This window comes from Mauremys reevesii, linkage group 15, assembly GCF_016161935.1.
Source record: "Mauremys reevesii isolate NIE-2019 linkage group 15, ASM1616193v1, whole genome shotgun sequence".
Lineage (NCBI taxonomy): Eukaryota > Metazoa > Chordata > Testudines > Geoemydidae > Mauremys > Mauremys reevesii.
In genome coordinates, this window is record NC_052637.1 from 12,086,080 (window position 1) to 12,105,845 (window position 19,766).

The window sequence follows — 19,766 nt, forward strand, 5'->3', positions numbered from 1 at the left end:
TGTACCGAGGCTAGCGTCGATTTCCGGAGTGTTGCACTGTGGGTAGCTATCCCATAGCTATCCCATAGTTCCTGCAGTCTCCCCCACCCATTGGAATTCTGGGTTGAGATCCCAATGCATGATGGGGCAAAAACAGTGTCGCGGGTGATTCTGGGAGGGGGTACTGAGGGCTCCAGCTATCCCACATCCCCGCAGTCTCCGAAAAGCATTTGCATTCTTGGCTGAGCTCCCAATGCCTGAAGGGTCAAAAACATTTTCCCGGATGTTTCAGGGTGTATGTTGTCAATGTACACCCTTCCCCCCCCCAAAAGAAAAGGGAAAAAAATCGTTTCTCGCCTTTTTTCAATGTCACCCTATGTCTACTGCATGCTGCTGGTAGACGGGGTGCTGCAGCGCTGAACACCTGCATCCTTTTCCCGGTGGCAGATGGTGCAAAATGACTGGTATCAATTGTCATCATCAGCCCGTGAGTGCTCCTGGCTAGTCTTGGTGAGGTTGGCTGGCGGCACTTGGGTAAAAATGGGAATGACTCCCAGTCATTCCCAGCAGACGGTACAGAAGGCTTGGTAACCGTCCTCATGATAGCAGCTGGAGGCTGAGCTCCATCAGCCCCACCCCCTTTCATGTCTAAAGAAGATTCTGTACTCCCTGGACTATCATAGCAGCTGGAGGCTGCGCTCCTCTCCCCCTCACCCTTTAATGTCCTGGCTGGACTATCATAGCAGCTGGAGGCTGCCTCTCCCTCATTTTATTTCACTAAAAACTCAGCGTTTCTTATTCCTGCATTCTTTATTACTTCTTCACACAAATGAGGGGACACTGCCATGGTAGCCCAGGAGGGTTGGGGGAGGAGGGAAGCAATGGGTGGGGTTGTTGCAGGGACACCCCCTAGAATGGCATACAGCTCATCATTTCTGTGGGATCTCTGGGGCTCTGACCTGGAGCGGCTGTGCTCTCTGGTTCTCTAGTACACTTGCCCCATATTCTAGGCAGGACTGACTCTATTTTTTGACAAAACATAAAGAAGGGAATTACCCGGGGAGTCATTCCCATTTTTGTCCATGTGCCCCCGGCCGACCTCAGCGAGGCCAATCAGGAGCACCCATGACAGCAGCAGATGGTACAAAAGGATTGATAACTGTCATTGCCAATTTCCAAATGCAAATGGTGCAAAATGACTAATAACCATCATCTCATTGCCAATTTACAATGGCAGATGGTGCAATAGGGATGGTAAATGTCTCTGCTACCTTGCAAAGGCAAATGAATGCTGCTGTGTAGCACTGCAGTACTGCGTCTGTCAGCAGCATCCAGTACACATACGGTGACAGTGACAAAAGGCAAAACAGGCTCCATGGTTGCCATGCTATGGCATCTGCCAGGGCAATCCAGGGAAAAAGGGCGTGAAATGATTGTCTGCCATTGCTTTCACGGAGGAAGGATTGAGTGACGACATTTACCCAGAATCACCTGCGATGATGTTTTTGCCCCATCATGCATTGGGATCTCAACGCAGAATTCCAATGGGCAGGTTACACTGCGGGAACTATGGGATAGCTAAGGGATAGCTACCCACAGTGCAACGCTCTGGAAATCAATGCTAGTCTCGGTACATGGACGCACACCGCCAAATTAATGTGCTTAGTGTGGCCGTGTGCACTCGACTTTATACAATCTGTTTTACTAAACCGGTTTCTGTAAAATCGGAATAATCCCATAGTGTAGACATACCCTGGGTCTCTTTCCTGAGTAGTTACAGTTACAATTTAGAACCCTATAACCGGTCTGAATAGCTGTAATTATTCCTTGCAATGTGCCTGACCTTACTTTGATCAATACTGAGTTTCATCAGCCCTCATGCTGCCCAAGCTTGGTCCCTCTGAAATAACTTAAGAGTTCTCTGGCCTTGTCTAACCTAAATAGTTCTGTGACATCTGCAAATGTTGCCACCTCTTGGCTTATCTCTTTTTCCAAGTACTGATAACTAGTGAACATGTGTCCTAACCGAAGACCCAACACTGAGGCACCTCACTGCTAACTCTTTTTCCATGAAAAAATTTCACCATTTATTCCTGCTCTTAGTTTTCTGTCTTTGAGCTGGTTTCTGATCCAGGACCATACTTTAGCCCTTACCCCATGATGACTTAGTTTCCTTAATAACCTTTCATGAAGAACGTTGTTAAAGGCTTTTGAAAGTCCACATCAGTTAGGCCAATAGAGTCTCCTTTGTGCACTATTTTACTGACATACTGAAAGCAATTTAATAGATTAGTGGGACACAGGTTTCCTTTCCAGCTCTGCTAGTCAGACCTTACCCTGTCATTCTCATAGAGCTGTTTTAGAATCTGTTTTAGTTCTTGTTTCAACCTGTATAGCAGGCACCGACATGAGCTCACTGGGCTGTAGTTTTCAGGATTACACCTACCAAAATGTTGAAGTTGTCTACAACATTCCCAGCCCTCCGATTCTCCAGACATGTAGCTGATTTTAATGAGAGATGTGTATTATTGTTAGCAGCTCAGCCCTATCGTCCTGATGTCATTTGAGAGCTCCTGGGATTTGCTATCTGGCAGGGATCTACACGGCTCTTGGTGGCTGCTGGCTCTTTAGTTTGTCAGTTTGTTCCAATATCTCCTCTTCACGCTTTGATTCCTGGTCTTTATTTCCTGAACAGAGCAGGACATGGTCCTCCCCAGGGCAGGTCTCTCCCCAGCAACCTCTGCGGTGGAAACTGATGCAAAGAAACCAGTCAGTCTCTCAGCATTGTCCTTGCCCTCCCCAATTGTTCCCTTTCCCTGCTACTGATCCAGGGGACCCATCGATTCTCTCACAGGGTTCCTGATTCTGATGGACTGAAATAATTCCCTGGTATTTGTTTTATATCTCTGGCTGCTGACTTTGCTAATTCCATGTTAGCCTCCTAATTCCCATCATGCACTTCACGCGATGTACTGCATACTCCTTTCTGCTGGCTTCACAGGGTTAATATTTTCCATTTGCAGAGGGATCCCTGTTTGGGTCTAACAACCGCCTGCACCTGACCAGGTGAGGTTACAGTATTTCTCCCCTTGCTGATTCCTTTGTTGCTCAGGGGTTGCAGGTCTCTGGCTGCTGATGTAGCCTCCAGGATGAGTCTAAAGATTGTAACTTCCCCACTTTAAGGTCTTTTTTACTCATTTTTCTTCTGCAAGATAATGTGATATTGACTCATTTTTCTGTGTTTTATTTTTAGACAAACTCCAGGCTGAGCTCAGTAAGTTCCATTCCCCCCCCCTCCCCCCGTTATCACCCTGTGTGACATTATCTCCTGCTCAGCGTGCTGGTGTTCAGGGGAGTTCTCACCCCTCTGTCTGTGTTTGGTTGCAGGGTGGAGAATCGCCCAGCTCTTCGCAGGTACTGTACATACCATTGATGTTTTATCCATAGTGAGGCCCCACCTCCCCCTGGTAGCGCTCTGCTCCCTTCCCTGCATAAAGCATTTTCCTATGACAGTCAATAGGCTGGAAACAGCAATGTCACTATGAGCAGATGGAAAGGGGCAGACAAAACCCAGGTTTATTGCAGAGCAGGGAAATGTCCCCTCTGGGAAAAGGCTGATTGGTGATGAAATGTTGCCCACTGGTGACTGAACTGCCAAGCTCTCTCCTCCCAGCAGCAGGCTCAGACCAGGCTTTTGCCCACAGCCTCCTTCTAGCGTAACAGGCCCAGACAGGAGCTGTTCAATGTCTCCCTCGATTTGGTGGGGAGGAAGGCCCTGTCCCTACTGCCAGGGCAGACACATTTTTATAACCAGCTTGTGACACTCCCCTGACCCAAGTTACAACAATCTGTGCCTATGCGGCAGCTTTTCTGCCTCACAGCCGTGTGCGTGTGTTTGTACCCAGCATGCAGCGTGACCATGCGTGTGCCCTGGTGCCAGGGCCGCCCAGAGGGGGAGGGGGGGGCAATTGGGGCAATTTGCCCCAGGCCCTGCAGTGGCCCCCACAAGAATACAGTATTCTATAGTAATGCATCTTTTTCTTATGGAAGGGGCCCTCAAAACTGCTTTGCCCCAGGCCCCCTGTATCCTCTGGGCGGCCCTGCTTGGTGCATGCTGGGAGAGTCTGGGCAGCTCCAGCAGGGATCGGAGAGCCCAGGGGCCATGCACACACATTGCCGCACCACTGGCCCAGGGGTCCATACACTCCGGGGTATCCGACCGCACAGAGCTGCGGGGGAGAGGGGGACACATCCCAGTCAGTTACACAAGCACTGCTGAGGGTCCTGTTAGGGTCGCCACCTCTGAGGTGCAAAAAACCCAGGACATCTGCCTGCTCCACATACACCACCTGTCCCCTCACCCTGGACACTGTCTCCCTATCCCACCCCCTGGTACTGTGTCCCTATCCCACCCCTGGGAGAGGGCGCCAGCCCCCATGGGCTCTTGTTCCTGGGACTGTGCCAGTCACCAACCTTGCCAAGCAGGACATGGTGCCAGATCTACTCCAATCCCCATGCCCCCACCCTGGCAGTGACCCCCACATCTGGTACCTGCACAGTGCAAATGAGCCCTGCTGGCCTTGAGCTCCCGATCTCACTCGCTGCTGCCAAGCTGCCCCATCCCTGCAGCTCCCAGACACTCTGCACCCAGAGCTCCCTCTGTGCAGGCACCGCCACCCTGCAGCTCCCCTGCTACAGCCACTGACACACCCGGAGCTAATAGTGTCCTGGGCAGACTCACAGATTTCCCAGGACAGCGGCCTGAACAAAGGGATGATCCTGGGAAACCTAGACTGCTGCCAACCCTATGTCCTGTCCACACAGCACAGTAACACCCAGCTGAGTCGGGTACAGGCAGCCAGACACGTGCCAGCCCAGGCCCCTGGCAGGGACACCGAGCTGCTAGGGTCACTAGCTGTGTTAATTCCCCCACATGCCCCACACCAGGCTTAGAGCCCCCGGGCCCAGCCCCAGAACAGCTATAACCTAGACTCATAGCAATGCAGGGCTGGAAGGGATCTCGAGAGGTCATTTAGTCCAGCCCCCCATGTTGGGGCAGGGCCTATCCCCGACAGGGGTTTGTCCTGTTCTTACAAACCCTCAGTGATGGGGATCCCACAGCCTCCCTCGGACCTGGGTCCAGAGCTTCACTGCCCTGAGAGTTAGAAAGTGTTTCCTCATCTCCAGCCTCAACATCCCTTGCTGCAGATTGCGCCCATTGCTTCTTGGACAGGCCCTCACCCTGCCCGCTGGGCACTGGGGGTATCACCAACTGTGAGCACCGCTGTTACTGCACTGCGGGGGGAAGGGGAACCAGCTGGCTCAGTGGGGCAGTGATGGGGGCCGCGGCCTTTCACTCCCCAGTCACCGATCTCAGCCCAGTCTGAGAGTCCAGTTCCCAGCGGACAGGAGCTCACATTGTAACTCACCTTAACGGCAGCCTCACCAGCCACCTCTACAGGGAGGCCAAGGCCTGAATGGGCCCCAGGGACGATTCCTCCCCAGGGAGAGGCTCCAGCAGGTGTCAGGGCTGAGCCATGTTGGCAGAACAGGGCGGGGCTCACACAGCTGCTGTGACGTCCTCGTACCCTCGATACACAGAGCTCCAGCAGCCGGGGTGTAAACCCCACTCGTACCCCCAGCACTGAACTCACTGACGCTGCCCCAAGGCCCCCTACCCGCCTGAGGTTGCGGGCAGGGGCGGCTCTAGGCACCAGCGGGCCAAGCGCCCGCTTGGGGCGGCATGCTGGGGAGGGCGTCATTTGGCTCCGGTGGAGCTCCCGCCGGCATGCCTGCGGCAGGTCCACCGGAGCCCGGGACGAGCGGACCTGCCGCAGTCATGCCTGCGGCGGGTCCCGTCTTCCCGCGGCTCCGGTTGAGCTCCCGCAGGCATGACCGCGGCAGGTCCGCTCGTCCGGGCTCCGGTGGACCTGCCGCAGGCATGCCGGCGAGCTCCACCGAGCAAATGACGCCTCCCAGGATGCCGGAGCCGCGGGAAGAGGGGACCCGCCGCGGGACTGGGGAAGGGCGGCGCAGCGCTCCGCGCTGCTTGGGGCAGCCTACTTTGTAGAGCCCCAAATCGCTCTGGACAGAGAGTTCAGGCTGATTTGTGGGGGTGAGATCAGGGCCCAGGGGGCATTTGTCTGCCAAGGGTAAATTAAACAGCAGCTCTGGAGTGTTTCATAGCTGATGTCCTGAGCCTGGCCTGCCTGTAACTGCGTTTCTGGGGATGTTGACAGTCTCTCGTTGCAGGTCACTGGGATTTGGGCTCCTAAGTTGCTCAGACAGGTTTGCAGTGGAGCTGGGTGAAATGTTCTGGACAAACAGTTTATTTGCTGCAAAATTATATTTTGGGTCAGCAGAATCTATTCATGACTCCGTGTCGGCTTTGCTGACTAGTTTCAATTAACAGAAAAAGGTGTCGCCGCTTCCCTTGTAGCCTTTAGCCCAGGGGCTGGGCCCTCAGCTGGGAGCCCCATGTTCAGTCCCCCCGTGTGATGCCATGAGAGCTTGAACCGCTGGGCTCTGAGTATCTGATGACGCCCCCCTGTGTCTAAACACTGCCAGGGGCACTGGGCCAGGGTGTGGGAGTGAGAATGACTCTACAGTCCAGTGTGTCAGCCCCCACACCCCGGAGACCCAGAGTCCAGCTCCCCTGCTCCAGTGATCCTGTAATTATTGATCCATAACCCCAGTGAGATGAGAGGGTTATGACCCCTGGCACAGCAGAGTCTCACTCCATGTCTGCCGGGGTTTCCTTGCACTGAAGTAGCTGCACTGTTCAGAGCAAACCCCTAGTGCAGACATGCTGTGTGGGTATGAACTGAGACTGACGCCTGGTGCAGCTTATCCCAGATGGAGGGGGCAGTAAGTGGGGAAATGCCCCCTCCCCTTCCTTCTGCCCTGGCCTCATTAGCAACAGCCCATTAGTGCACATTTATACCCTCCCAGAATCTTCCACTGTACTGCCCTCCCAGTGAGTCCAACCCAGACCACTGCCCCATGGGGGAGGGGCTGGGCCGAGGGAGGGGAGGGGCTGGCTATGGGGTTTTCCTGGCTGGAAGTTGGGGCCTCTGGGGCCTGCCAGCATGGTGAGTCCCAGCTGCTCCCCCTGGGGCAAGGCTGCACCCCCAGGGTATATGGGGACAGCATGGACCTGCTCTTAGCGAGAAACCAACCACACATGACCAAAAAGTAACAGAGAGGCCCAGGGAAGTAGAGCAGTCAACGGGAGCAGAGGAAAACCTTCCCATAGTTGGGACCCTCTTTCCAGATGGCACTGGGGTTGCCTCTCGCACTGAGGCTACTTCTCCGGGGGAGGGAACTCCAATTGCTAGGAAAAGGCAGGTGTTAGTAATGGGAGATTCGATCATTAGAAACATAGATAGCTGGGTTTGTGATGACCGGAAGAACCGTATGGGTGACTTGCCTGCCTGGTGCAAAGGTTGCGGATCTCTCGAGGCATCTAGACAGACTTAAGTGTAGTGCTGGGGAGGAGCCGGTGGTCGTGGTACATGTAGGTACCAATGACTTAGGGAAGGGTAGGAGAGATGTCCTGGAGGCCAAATTTAGGCTGCTAGGGAAGAGACTGAAATCCAGGACCTCTATGGTGGCATTCTCAGAAATGCTCCCAGTTCCACGCGCAGGGCCAGGTAGGCAGGCAGAGCTTCAGAGTCTCACTGTGTGGATGAGCTGATGGTGTAGAGAGGAGGAGTTTACATTCATTAGGAACTGGGTAAACTTTTGGGATGCAGGGAGCCTATACAGGAGAGATGGGTTCCACCTAAACCAAAGTGGAACCAGACTGTTGGCACTAAACATTAAAAAGGTTGTAGAGCAGTTTTTAAACTAGGAGATGGGGGACAGCCAATAGCTGCAGAGGAGCATGTGGATCGGACAGAGACTTCTCTTAGGGGAGAATCTGATGATAGAGAATCTCCAGGTTATAGTCAGGAGCAGAGGATGGGAGAGGATAATGTAAGGGCCGGATCAGATGATAAACAGTCACATAAGAAAGATTTTGACACATCAGAAAAGGGCAGACAAATAAACAGTGACAAGTTTTTAAAGTGCTTGTACACAAATGCTAGAAGTCTAAATAATAAGATGGGTGAACTAGAGTGCCTCGTTTTAAAGGACGATATTGATATAATAGGCATCACAGAAACCTGGCGGACTGAGAGCAATCAATGGGACACAATCATTCCGGGGTACAAAATATATCGGAAGGACAGAACAGGTTGTGCGGGGGGAGGAGTGGCACTATATGTGAAAGAAAATGTAGAATCAAATGAAGTACAAATCTTAAGTGAATCCACATGTTCCATAGAATCTCTATGGATAGTACTTTCATGCTCTAATAAGAATATAACATTAGGGATCTATTATCGACCACCTGACCAGAACAGTGACAGTGATGATGAAATGCTAAGGGAAATTAGAGAGGCTATCAAAATTAAGAACTCAATAATAGTGAGGGCTTTCAATTATCCCCATATTGACTGGGAACATTTCACTTCAGGACGAAATGCAGAGATTAAATTTCTCGATACTTTAAATGACTGCGTCATGGAGCAGCTGGTACGGGAACCCACAAGGGGAGAGGCAACTCTAGATTTAGTCCTGAGTGGAGCGCAGGAGCTGGTCCAAGAGGTAACTGTAACAGGACCGCTTGGAAATAGTTATCATAATACAATAGCATTCAACATCCCTGTGGTGGGAAGAACATCTCAACAGCCCAACACTGTGGCATTTAATTTCAAAAGGGGGAACTATGCAAAAATGAGGGGGTTAGTTAAAGAGAAGTTAAAAAGTACAGTGACTAAAGTGAAATCCCTGCAAGCTGCATGGACGCTTTTCAAAGACACCATAATAGAGGCCCAACTTCAATGTATACCCCAAATTAAGAAACACAGTAAACATAGGCAGCAGGTTTGTATAATTTTTGGTGGGGCTCAAAATGGTGGTGCCCCCCCGCTCCCACCCTATAAGCCGATATAAAATGAAGCTACAACGCATCAGTGCCACAAGATTACAAGGGTCAATTAAAAGTGGAAAGTCAGAAGCAGCACTTGCCTACTTCAATATACAGTATTATATTTTGTTGCACCTGTTGTGACAAAGTGGGAATGTTCTTAATGTTTTCTCTGAATACTGTGTGGGTGCCTCAGTTTCCCCTGCAAGATACCAACTGAAGGTGTTGGGGACAAAGAGATCAGGTGGCCTCCTTGTCCGGAAGAGACACAGAGGCCAGAGGAGGGAGTGTCAGTTTGGAGCTGGCTGGGGAAATGGGGAGAGACCCAGAACTTGGTTCTGGGCTCCCCACCCCCCAAGATGGACCTGACAGAGGGGTTCTGTTTTCTGTACCAACAAGCTCTGTTTAAACTGTGTTCCCGTCATCTAATAAACCTTCTGTTTTACAGTCTGGGTGAGAGTCACATCTGACTGCAGAGTTGGGGTGCAGGGACCTCTGGTTGCCCCAGGACCCGCCTGGGCAGACTCACTGTGGAAAGTGCATGATGTGGAAGGGCATGCTGAATGCTCCGAGGTCAGACCCAGGAAGGTGTAAGTTTCTTTCCCTGGAGACAGTATGCTCCGAGAGAGGAGGCTCCCCCAGAGTCCTGACTGGCTTTGTATGGATTTGTTCCAAAGCATCACAGCATCCCCTTCCACACCATGCACTTCCCAGAAGTCCGCACAGGCACTGACACTCCCTCCTCTGGCCTTTGGCCTGGTCTACACTAGGCGTTTAAACCAGTTTTAGGAGCGTTAAACCGATTTAACGCCACACCCGTCCACACTAAGAGGCCCTTTATATCGGTATAAAGGGCTCTTTAAACCGGTTTCTGTACTCCTCCCTAACGAGAGGAGTAGCGCTAATATCGGTATTACCATATCGGATTGGGGTTAGTGTGGCCGCAGATCGACGGTATTGGCCTCCGGGCGGTATCCCACAGTGCACCACTGACCGCTCTGGACAGCAATCTGAACTCGGATGCAGTGGCCAGGTAGACAGGAAAAGCCCCGCGAACTTTTGAATATTTCCTGTTTGCCCAGCGTGGAGCTCCGATCAGCACGTGTGGTGATGCAGTTAAAAATCAAAATAAAGAAAGAGCTCCCGCATGGACGATGCGGACGTGATCGCTGTAAGGGCAGGCAAATCTGTTCTATCAGCGCTCCGTTACAGAAGACGAAATTCAAAATCATTTTTAAAAAAATCTCCAGACAAATGCCATAGCAGGTACTCAGCGCACTGCTGCGTGACAAGCGTAACAGAAAGCCAAAGAATCAAATGGACGCTCATGGACTGGAGGACTCAAGCTATCCCACAGTTCCTGCAGTCTCTGAAAAGCATTTGCATTCTTGGCTGAGCTCCAAATGCTTCTAGGGTCAAAAACAGTGTCCGCGGTGGGTCAGGGCATAGCTAGGCAATTTACGCACCCCCCCCCCCCATGCCCAGAAGTGAAAGGGAAAACAATCCTCTCTTGACTCTTTTTACATGTCACCCTATCTTTACTGAATGCTGCAGATAGACGCGATGGTGCAGCACTCAACACCAACGTCCTTGCTCCCCCCAGGCTATGGATGGCTGATGGTACAATATGGCTGGTATCCGTCCTCATCATCAGCCTATTGGCACATGGGGCAGTGCAAAAGGACTGGTAACCATGCTGACTAGCATCTGTTAGGTTGATCAAGGGCGCCTGGCCCTAATTTTTCCTGGTAGATGGTACAGTATGGCTGATAACCATCATCATCATAGCAACAGGGGGCTGAGCTCCATCAGCCCCCGCCCTTCATGTGTAAAGAAAAGATTCAATTGCCCCTGGACTAGCAGAGGGATGCTGGGCTCCTCTCCTACACACTCCTTACTGTCCTGTCTGGACTATCATAGCAGCTGGAGGCTGCCTTCCTCTCATATCTCACTAACAAGTCACTGTGTCTTATTCCTGCATTCTTTATTACTTCATCACACAAGTGGGGGGACAATGCTACGGTAGCCCAGGAAGGCTGAGGGAAGAACGGAATCAACAGGTGGGGTTGTTGCAGGAGCACCCCCTGTGAATAGCATACAGCTCATAATTTCTGCAGGATCTGACACAGAGCAGCTGTGCTCTCTGGTTCTATGATACAGTGGTTCTCTAGTACACTTGCCCCTTTTCTAGGCAGGACTGATTCTATTTTTAGATACCAAAAAGTAGGGATTGACTCAGGGAGTCATTCCCAATTTTGGCTTTTGCGCCCCTGGCTAAGAGCAGCCAGGGGCACTTATGACAGCAACAGATGGAGCAGTGCAAAAGGACTGGTAGCCACGATCATCTTATTACCAATTTATGGAATGGTAGATGGTACAATATGGCTGGTAACCATCTCTGCTATCATGCAAAAGCAAAAGCATGCTGCTGTGTAGCGCTGCTGAATCGCCTCTGTGAGCGGCATCTAGTACACATACGGTGACAGTCACAAAAGGCTAAACAGGCTCCATGATTGCCATGCTATGGCATCTGCCAGGGCAATCCAGGGAAAAAAGGCACGAAATGCTTGTCTGCCGTTGCTTTCCCAGCGGAAGGAGTGACTGACGACATTTACCCAGAACCACCTGCGACAATGATTTTGCCGCATCAGGCACTAGGATCTCAACCCGGAAATTCCAAGGGGCGGGGGAGGCTGCGGGAACTATGGGATAGCTACAGAATAGCTACCCACAGTGCACTGCTCCAGAAATCAATGCTAGCCTCGGACCGTCGACGCACACCACCGATTTAATGTGTTTAGTGTGGCCGCGCACACTCGATTTTATAAAATCTGTTTTGCTAAACCGGTTTATGTAAATTCGGAATAATCCCGTAGTGTAGACGTACCCTTAGTCTCTTTTCCAGCATTAGGAGGCCACCCAATCTCTCTGTTCTCCAACACCTTCAGTTGGCACCTTGCAGGAGAGTGGCCCAGGCCATCAGTTACCAGGAGACAGGGTTTCAGCCATTCTCTGTGCAGACAGCTCACACTGTCCCTCTAGGGCTCTACAACAATCATACCCCCTTATCCCACCATCTAGATCCTTGAGAAATGCAGAGAGGAAACTGAGGCACCCACATAGTATTCAGAGAAAACATTGAGAACATTCCCACTTTGTAACACCTGGTATACGACTAGTTATATACTTTAAAGGGGTGTAAAATAGTCAAGTATCGTGCTAAACAAAATGATACTCCAAACTGACCACCAAATTTAAGTTGCACGTTTTTCCCCTCAGGTGAGGGCTCTGGGGTTGGGCTGGGGATGAGGGGTTCACAGTGCAGGAGGGTGCTCACTGCTGGGGTGCTGGGGGCTCAGGGACTGGGGTGGGGCAGGGTTGGGGATAAGGAACTGGGGATGCAGACAGGCTGCCCCAGGGCTATGGCCAGAGAGGACTCCCCCCCCCCGTTACCGGCAGCCGCAAGCTCCAGGGGAGGGACCCCACCTCCACCCCCACCCCCCGCAGCACACTCACTCTGCACCACAGTCACTGCACATGCTCCTAGGGCCTCTCTCAGGTCCAGAAAGCCCACTCACCTCCCCTATGGTGGGTACCGGGTGTCACGGAGTCCCTGGGTGATGCTCTGGAATTGCTCCTCACAAAGCCAGTCAGGACTTCGGGGAGCCTCCTCTCCCTTGGAGCAGACTTTTTCAGGGTGTCGAAGAAAAACTCAGTTCTCACTTTTTGTTTGGATGCAGCAAAATCAAATTCTTTATTATTTCTCCAGTAATTACCATGGAGGGAGAGAGTGCCATAGGACACAGGGTCCTGGACAGGTCTCTCAACTGGTAAACAATCACAGCAAGCCTTTATACCTTTTACAGACAATTTCTAGCAATAATACAGACAGTAAAAAACAACAAATACATTTTGTTTATACATAAGCTTTCCTCCTATCTCACTAGAAAAACAAGACTGCAAGACTGCACATTGCAAGGTCGTAATAACTTTCACACAATTCACTCTGTCTTACATTATCTTGCTTCCTCACGTCACCAGGGTCACAGTTAACCTAACTCATGCTAACTAACATTCATTAAGATCTCTTCAAAACCTTGTTAATTATTTACTGGCTTCCTCCCCCTTGTGTACTTCTAGTACAACAAACATTTCAAATCCCAATTTGCATCAAACCATGGATATCAGATTCTACAGCAAATATGTCAATCTTAGGGTTTTCATGGGATGTAATGACAATGCATGATCAGCACGAACATGAAAGGTATTGCTATTCTTACGTTATTTACAACAACAACAACAACAATATAATCCTAAATTAACTAACAACACTACAAATAATAACAATCCTATAGGAATAATATAATGGGGCTGTTGTACAATCGTGAACACAAAGCACAAAACATCATATCTAGTACATAAAGTAAACACTCTATAAGCTGTATGAAAGGCATTCCTTCCAGCTTGATATACATTCTAAAACATGGGAATTTGCCCTTGCAATTCAGAGATTCTTTGAACCTTTGGTAACAATGAAAGCAAATTTTGAAACCAATCAGGTACTATTCTAGTCCAATTAAAATGTAGCTCTTAGATTTCAGGTATATGTAACATTCTATCTGCAGGCCAGGAAATGATAGGATTGCCTGCAGCAGTGGTAAGATCAATATGTATATCTTGTAAAGTGGTGTCATTAACGCACACACAGCTATCATTAGCTTGAAAAAGTGGGTGTCCCGTCAGGGTAGTTCCTTGACCTCCACCCTCTCAACAAATATTGTCATAAACAGTGACAACTTCCCCTAGCTTCAGTTTATAGATACTCTGAGCTGTGGTGGTTCTAACGGCCAAAATGTCCATTGACTCTCTATTCTTATCCAAAATGTCAGGTGTCATTCCAGGGGTACTGTCTAGAAATCAGTTGGAGATACCAGGTGGTCTAATTTCCCCAGATGTCTCGGTAAACAATTACAGTCCCACAGGCATCCTCCCCATGGACCCAGCAGGATTCGGTATGTGGGAGCCCACACCCACCCTAACCGGTCCATATGCTTGGAAGGAGCACTGTGAATGTCCACACTTCCATCCAGAAAGTGTCCAAGTATGTCTTCATGACCACAGATCAGATGGTACTCCTGACGTCTGTAAGGGCAGTGGGCTAAGTCTAGTCCAGATCCCACTGCAATGCCTTCCCAGCCTCAGTGATATTCAATACCATCTCTGTCAGTAACTTCTGGGTCATAGAACTAAGGGTGGAAATTACATGTAACTCAGCAACTCCAGCCTGTACTGAAGATAGCTGAGCTTCAAAAATAAGACTAGTGGCCTTTTCTAGTTGCCCCAATTTCTTATCATGTTCGTGGCCCGGAAGAATAGTCCAAATGGCTACTACACTATTGGCCAGATGAAATAACCCAGCCCACAGGGATCTGGTCAATTCCCTTTTTGTCCAGAGGAAATAACCCAGGCCTTTTTGTTGTGCTAATCTAATGGTAGCCCCTTGTGAGCAATCTGGGTATGTAGAAAGCTGGATAAGGGCAATGTCAGGTAAAATCCAATTAGGGAGGGCAATACATACTGAAGGATTTATCCAGAACACAGGGCGCAGCCTGTAGAATAAACCCCAAAATCCAATTAATACCACAGTCCCAAGCATGGGTCCCACAAAGTTCTTCCTGCCAGTATGTAATTCTTTGTTTCTTCACCAGGGTCAGTTCTCAGTGTCCTTTTCAGTCAGGAATTCCTGGACTTTGGCAATGTCAGTGGAGTGAGTGTGTCTTCTTCTTTCCCAAAACAATCGAGGTTTAGCATCCTACAGGGGAGAGGTTTCCAGCACATATCACCCTGTAATAGTTGTGCTCTTTTCTAGAAAAGTCTAAAGGCACAGTTGGTCTGTCAGTGGTCAAGGGAGCTTTTTCCCTGCTGTCCAGAAGTACAGTAGAACTAGAAGAAAGAATAGGCTAATCATCAATAGGAAAATTCTTCTGATGTGGAGGGGTCTTTTTTGCAGTAAGAATCCTGGGTCCAAGCAGTCAGTTTGTGGCACTTCACAGCGGTGTCGGTAGTCAGCAGGACTGGGAAAGGGCCTTTCCAGCATGGAGCCAAGGCAGTCTTTCGCTGATGGATCTTTATGTAGACCCAGGCTCCTGGTTCCAACGAGTGGCAAGGTTGCACAGGATCCTTTGGTAGTGCTTCCATCACCTGTGTATAAAAAGACTTAACACATTTCATTAGTGCCTGACAATATTTAAGCATTATGTTATCCAGAAAATGAATGTCCATTTGAGCTGGGGTTAGCAGGGGTGCAGTTGGTAGTCAGCATCGGGTGTCCTGTCAAATTTCATGAGGGCTGAGTCCAGTCGTTTGATTGGGAATGGTTCTCATACACCTCAGTGCCAAAAGAAGGGCATCCGGCCACCTTAAGTTCGTTTCAGCACAAATCTGGGCCAGTTTATTCTGTAAAATCCCGTTCTGGCGTTCCACTGTCCCAACTGTGGGTGGTGAGGGCAGTGAGTTGCACATAACTCCTTCACAATCGGTCCAGTAAAAATGAATTCCACGATCACTGTTGATACCCACAGGGATGGCAAAACGTGGCACAAAATCTTTAAGCAAAATGTCACAACAGTCCTGACACCTGCTTTCCTGCAGGGAAAAGCTTTAACCCAATTGGTAAATACATCAACTAAAACAAATACATATCCATAACCACAATATGTAGACATCGAAATAAAATCAATCTGAATATTTACAAAAGGTCCCCAAGGAGGAGAGTGGGCTGGCCGCTGCACACCAATCTCGCGTAACTGCAGCAAACATTTCCCCCCCCCCCCTTCTTCCCTTGGTAGGCAGCCAAGCGGTGTCCTTGACTGGGGCCAGCGCATGATAGCCATTCTCTACTTTTTTTTTTCTTCATTTAACCTACAAAGGAAACTTTTACTCTTCAATTATACACCTTTTTCATACCATGAACACATAAACAGTACTGTTATACAGTACAGAAGTATTATCATTCAATGTATGCCACATATACCCTTTCACTAAAATAACCTTATTACAGAACTTTGGAAGAACAAGCCAGGACAAGCACACCCACTTTGAGAAGTTCACTTAATATAACTTCTAGTCCAATAGCTATCCACCATCCCCAGCCCTCTGGCTAAAGTCTGAGGTAGCCAGAAGGATCCCTCGTACAATATGGGGAGTGGGTTAACTTTTCATGTCCTTGCTTCCAAAGACTGTCAGTATGCAAAGTTTAACAACAATTCTCAATTAAAAGATTTGGCCAATGTAGTTTCTTTCCCTTACTGAAGAAAATGTATTAGACTTTAGTATATCACATTTTTCTGATATAACTAAACACTTTGTACTCTAAGTTGAACAAAACAAGTATCTGCATTGCAATGCAACATTTTCGCTTGATGTCAAATCAGACCATCTCATGAAAATATTAAACACAACAATTCTTTGGCAAAACACCACAAAACAGAACATAGAACATACAACTTAATTGTGACTGCCAGTAAATCATAGTATGTTGAATGCTGTGTAGCTGGCATTAATGTTCTTTGATTATCTGAAAGACAAAAACAGAGGTCCACCCCTTTGGGGCAGTTAAATACTTAAAATATACAAATACTCTTGTTGATTCTAGGCAAAACAGAGGAATTACCCCATATTTTCTCGTATGTGCTTCTTAGACAGCCCTGGTTCAGCGGCCTCTACCTTATCAGTTAGTTAATTTGCATTAACACAGATGCTCTCCGGCTTGCTTTTTATTTCTTTTAACTCCTGCTTTTAAACACTGAAAGAAAACATCACCACTTATAGTGCCTGTAGGGCCTAATACAATGTCATTACATAGCACTGTATACATTCTTCAACTGATTTAACAAAATTGTTCATAGCCAAATGAGTGCAATCTAATAATTTCTTTGCCTGAATTCATTCACAAACATGTCAAAGACACCAAAAAACTGTTCTCTTCAGCTTTTTCACAATGTTCAAGTGCTGTTCCCCCCAGCAAACACAGAGTTAATTTTTCATTTTCCCTTAAAAATCAATTGCTTTCTCCTTCCAACAGCCACTTTACCAATGCAAATCACCATTCCAAATATCCTTCTGAGTATTTGAAATCCTCATGCTTATATTCACTTACTCCTTCTTTCCACTACACCCTCAAAAGTTTCCAAATCTCTCTGTCTGTTGCCCGCCTGCCTGGGCCCGATCCTTTTTTCCTCACTGAATCGTCCCGTCCATGGACACTAGCTTGTTCCACAACCAGTTCTTAGCTAGGAGGGTGGGCTACTCAACTAGCCCCCACCCTCCTGGTCTTGTCCCCAAAACATTTCTACTCACAAGACTACCTGAGTCCTTCCTAGTAAGGCTTGCCACCTGGGCAAAAATACATGGCCATTCACTTAACACATAATCCAAACCCCTTTGGGGGTCTACCCAGAGACCCACCCATTTGTCTGCTGACACTTAAACAGAAAAGAAAATTACACAAAAACAAAGAAAATTACAGTCTAAGCCAAACTTTTTCTACTTCTATTATATTGTCCGCTACGGGGGGGCGGGACTGTAAAATTTCAGGACAACCTCAGAGCTTCATCGCACACATGGCTTCCACCCTGAGGAATTACGAACGAGAAGTTCAGTTCCACTCACACACCTAACGCCCAAATGAACAGAGCAGAAAAACATCAGTAACCGGTTAAACAAAACAGAGCCAAAGCTAAATAGTGCACCAAAACCAAATAGTGTTTCCTTATTCTATTAGAGCTCACCTATAATCATGCTATTCTTAACACAAAACACCAACAGTACCAAACAAAGCAAACATAAACTAACAAGGGTAAAACAGATAGATGGTGTAAATTCTGCAATTGCTCACCAAACTGTGACAAATTCCTATTACTAATTTATTCCTCATGTCAGGTGATCAAACTGACAGAGCATATAATCAAATTTTAAAGCTTCATTAAAATAATAAAACAACAATGGAGAGTGTTGGGAATGCTCCCACATCACTCGGGAAAAATATGAATGCCCCAAGCCTTAAGCCACTTTAATACTTACACATATCCAGACTGGCATGTCTGTGTATAATGTTCAGAGAAGGGAAATAGGTGGACGGGAGATTATCCTGTATACAGCTTGTCCAGCATTTCCAACATGCTGCCACTCTTGGGATGGCTGTTCTTTTACACCCTGGAATCTCCTGCGGCGTCTCTTTCAGAGATTCCAGTTCAGGTCAGCTGCCTGTCCGGCTTCAGGGTTGCAAAAACTGTTGGATCTCACTGAACCGTTAAGCTTTGCAAATGCAATCTCAGTTTTGTAACTTATACTGCTTTTTTTGGTTTGCCCTTTTTTTTTATTTTCCACAACCAGTTGGGGCTGAAGCAGTTTTACTTAGCACTTAGCATAGTCCGCACTAATCCATGACCTTGAAGACAAAACAACTTCTCCCTTATCTCAGGGCTAAGCCGAATTTCAAATTAACCCGTTCCTAGACAAATTGCTCACACTGTAACAGAGGTTTTTCTTTGTGAATAAAGCTCCACTGAGATATATGATCTTATCTAGATTGAAGGTACCTTCTAATGGGCATTGTTTAAATGAATTTTCATGCATATACAGATTCCAATCATTTAAATACCTGCGGGTTTTAGGACCATAATGTACATACATGTAATATGCTGGGGTACCCTTAGGGGGTAAGGTGGAATATTTAGACAGTCCCTTACCCATTTTCCACTCACACAGGAGAGACTCACAAGGAAAGGGGAGGGAAGATGGGTTCACACACTCCTAGACCCAGGCAGCTTCCTCGCCGGACTATGCCAGGCTGAGTCAGCCCACCGTGGGTCGGATCTCCTAAAGATCCACTAATTACTGGGCTAGCCCGGTAACAGCCACTCACACTGGTGTACACACACACACCAAGGCCTCTTTTTCTTCCTTTTTCTTTTTCTGTCTTTTTTTTAACCCTTTTTCAACCTTTTTATCTTTTTTTTTTTTTTTTTTTAAACCATGATGCATCTTTACCTGGTCCGGACCAATACCATGAGGCGGTATGACAACCCCTCTTGAGGCGGTAAAAACCCCTCAGCACCGGTGCATTCTAATGCATTTACCTATGCATTACCTTATGCATTTCCTTGGCCAACTCAGCAGTTCCCAGTACTGCAATAAACTAACCTTATTGGGGCCTCTCCCCAATACCACTTTGCATCTGATCCTGCTGCACAGTCAATAAGTTCAGATGGCGTGAGCCCAACAGAGAGACAGACGTCCTCACGGAAAGTCCTCCTCCGATACCCCAATAGAGATTTCAAAAGGTCTCATACCTCTCATGTGGCGCCATGGGGTTCGAAAGGGAATGATCCGTAGTAGTTGTCTGTGGGTCCGTGGGCGTTGCCATCCCGGACGAGCCCCCAAATTGTCGAAGAAAAACTCAGTTCTCACTTTTTGTTTGGATGCAGCAAAATCAAATTCTTTATTATTTCTCCAGTAATTACCATGGAGGGAGAGAGTGCCATAGGACACAGGGTCCTGGACAGGTCTCTCAACTGGTAAACAATCACAGCAAGCCTTTATACCTTTTACAGACAATTTCTAGCAATAATACAGACAGTAAAAAACAACAAATACATTTTGTTTATACATAAGCTTTCCTCCTATCTCACTAGAAAAACAAGACTGCAAGACTGCACATTGCAAGGTCGTAATAACTTTCACACAATTCACTCTGTCTTACATTATCTTGCTTCCTCACGTCACCAGGGTCACAGTTAACCTAACTCATGCT

General features: G+C 48.2%; 1 pseudogene; it reads left to right on the forward strand.

Annotated features, from left to right (window-relative positions):
- The window catches only part of LOC120383794, a 118,286-nt pseudogene that overhangs the window by 30,300 nt on the left and 68,220 nt on the right, over positions 1-19,766 (forward strand).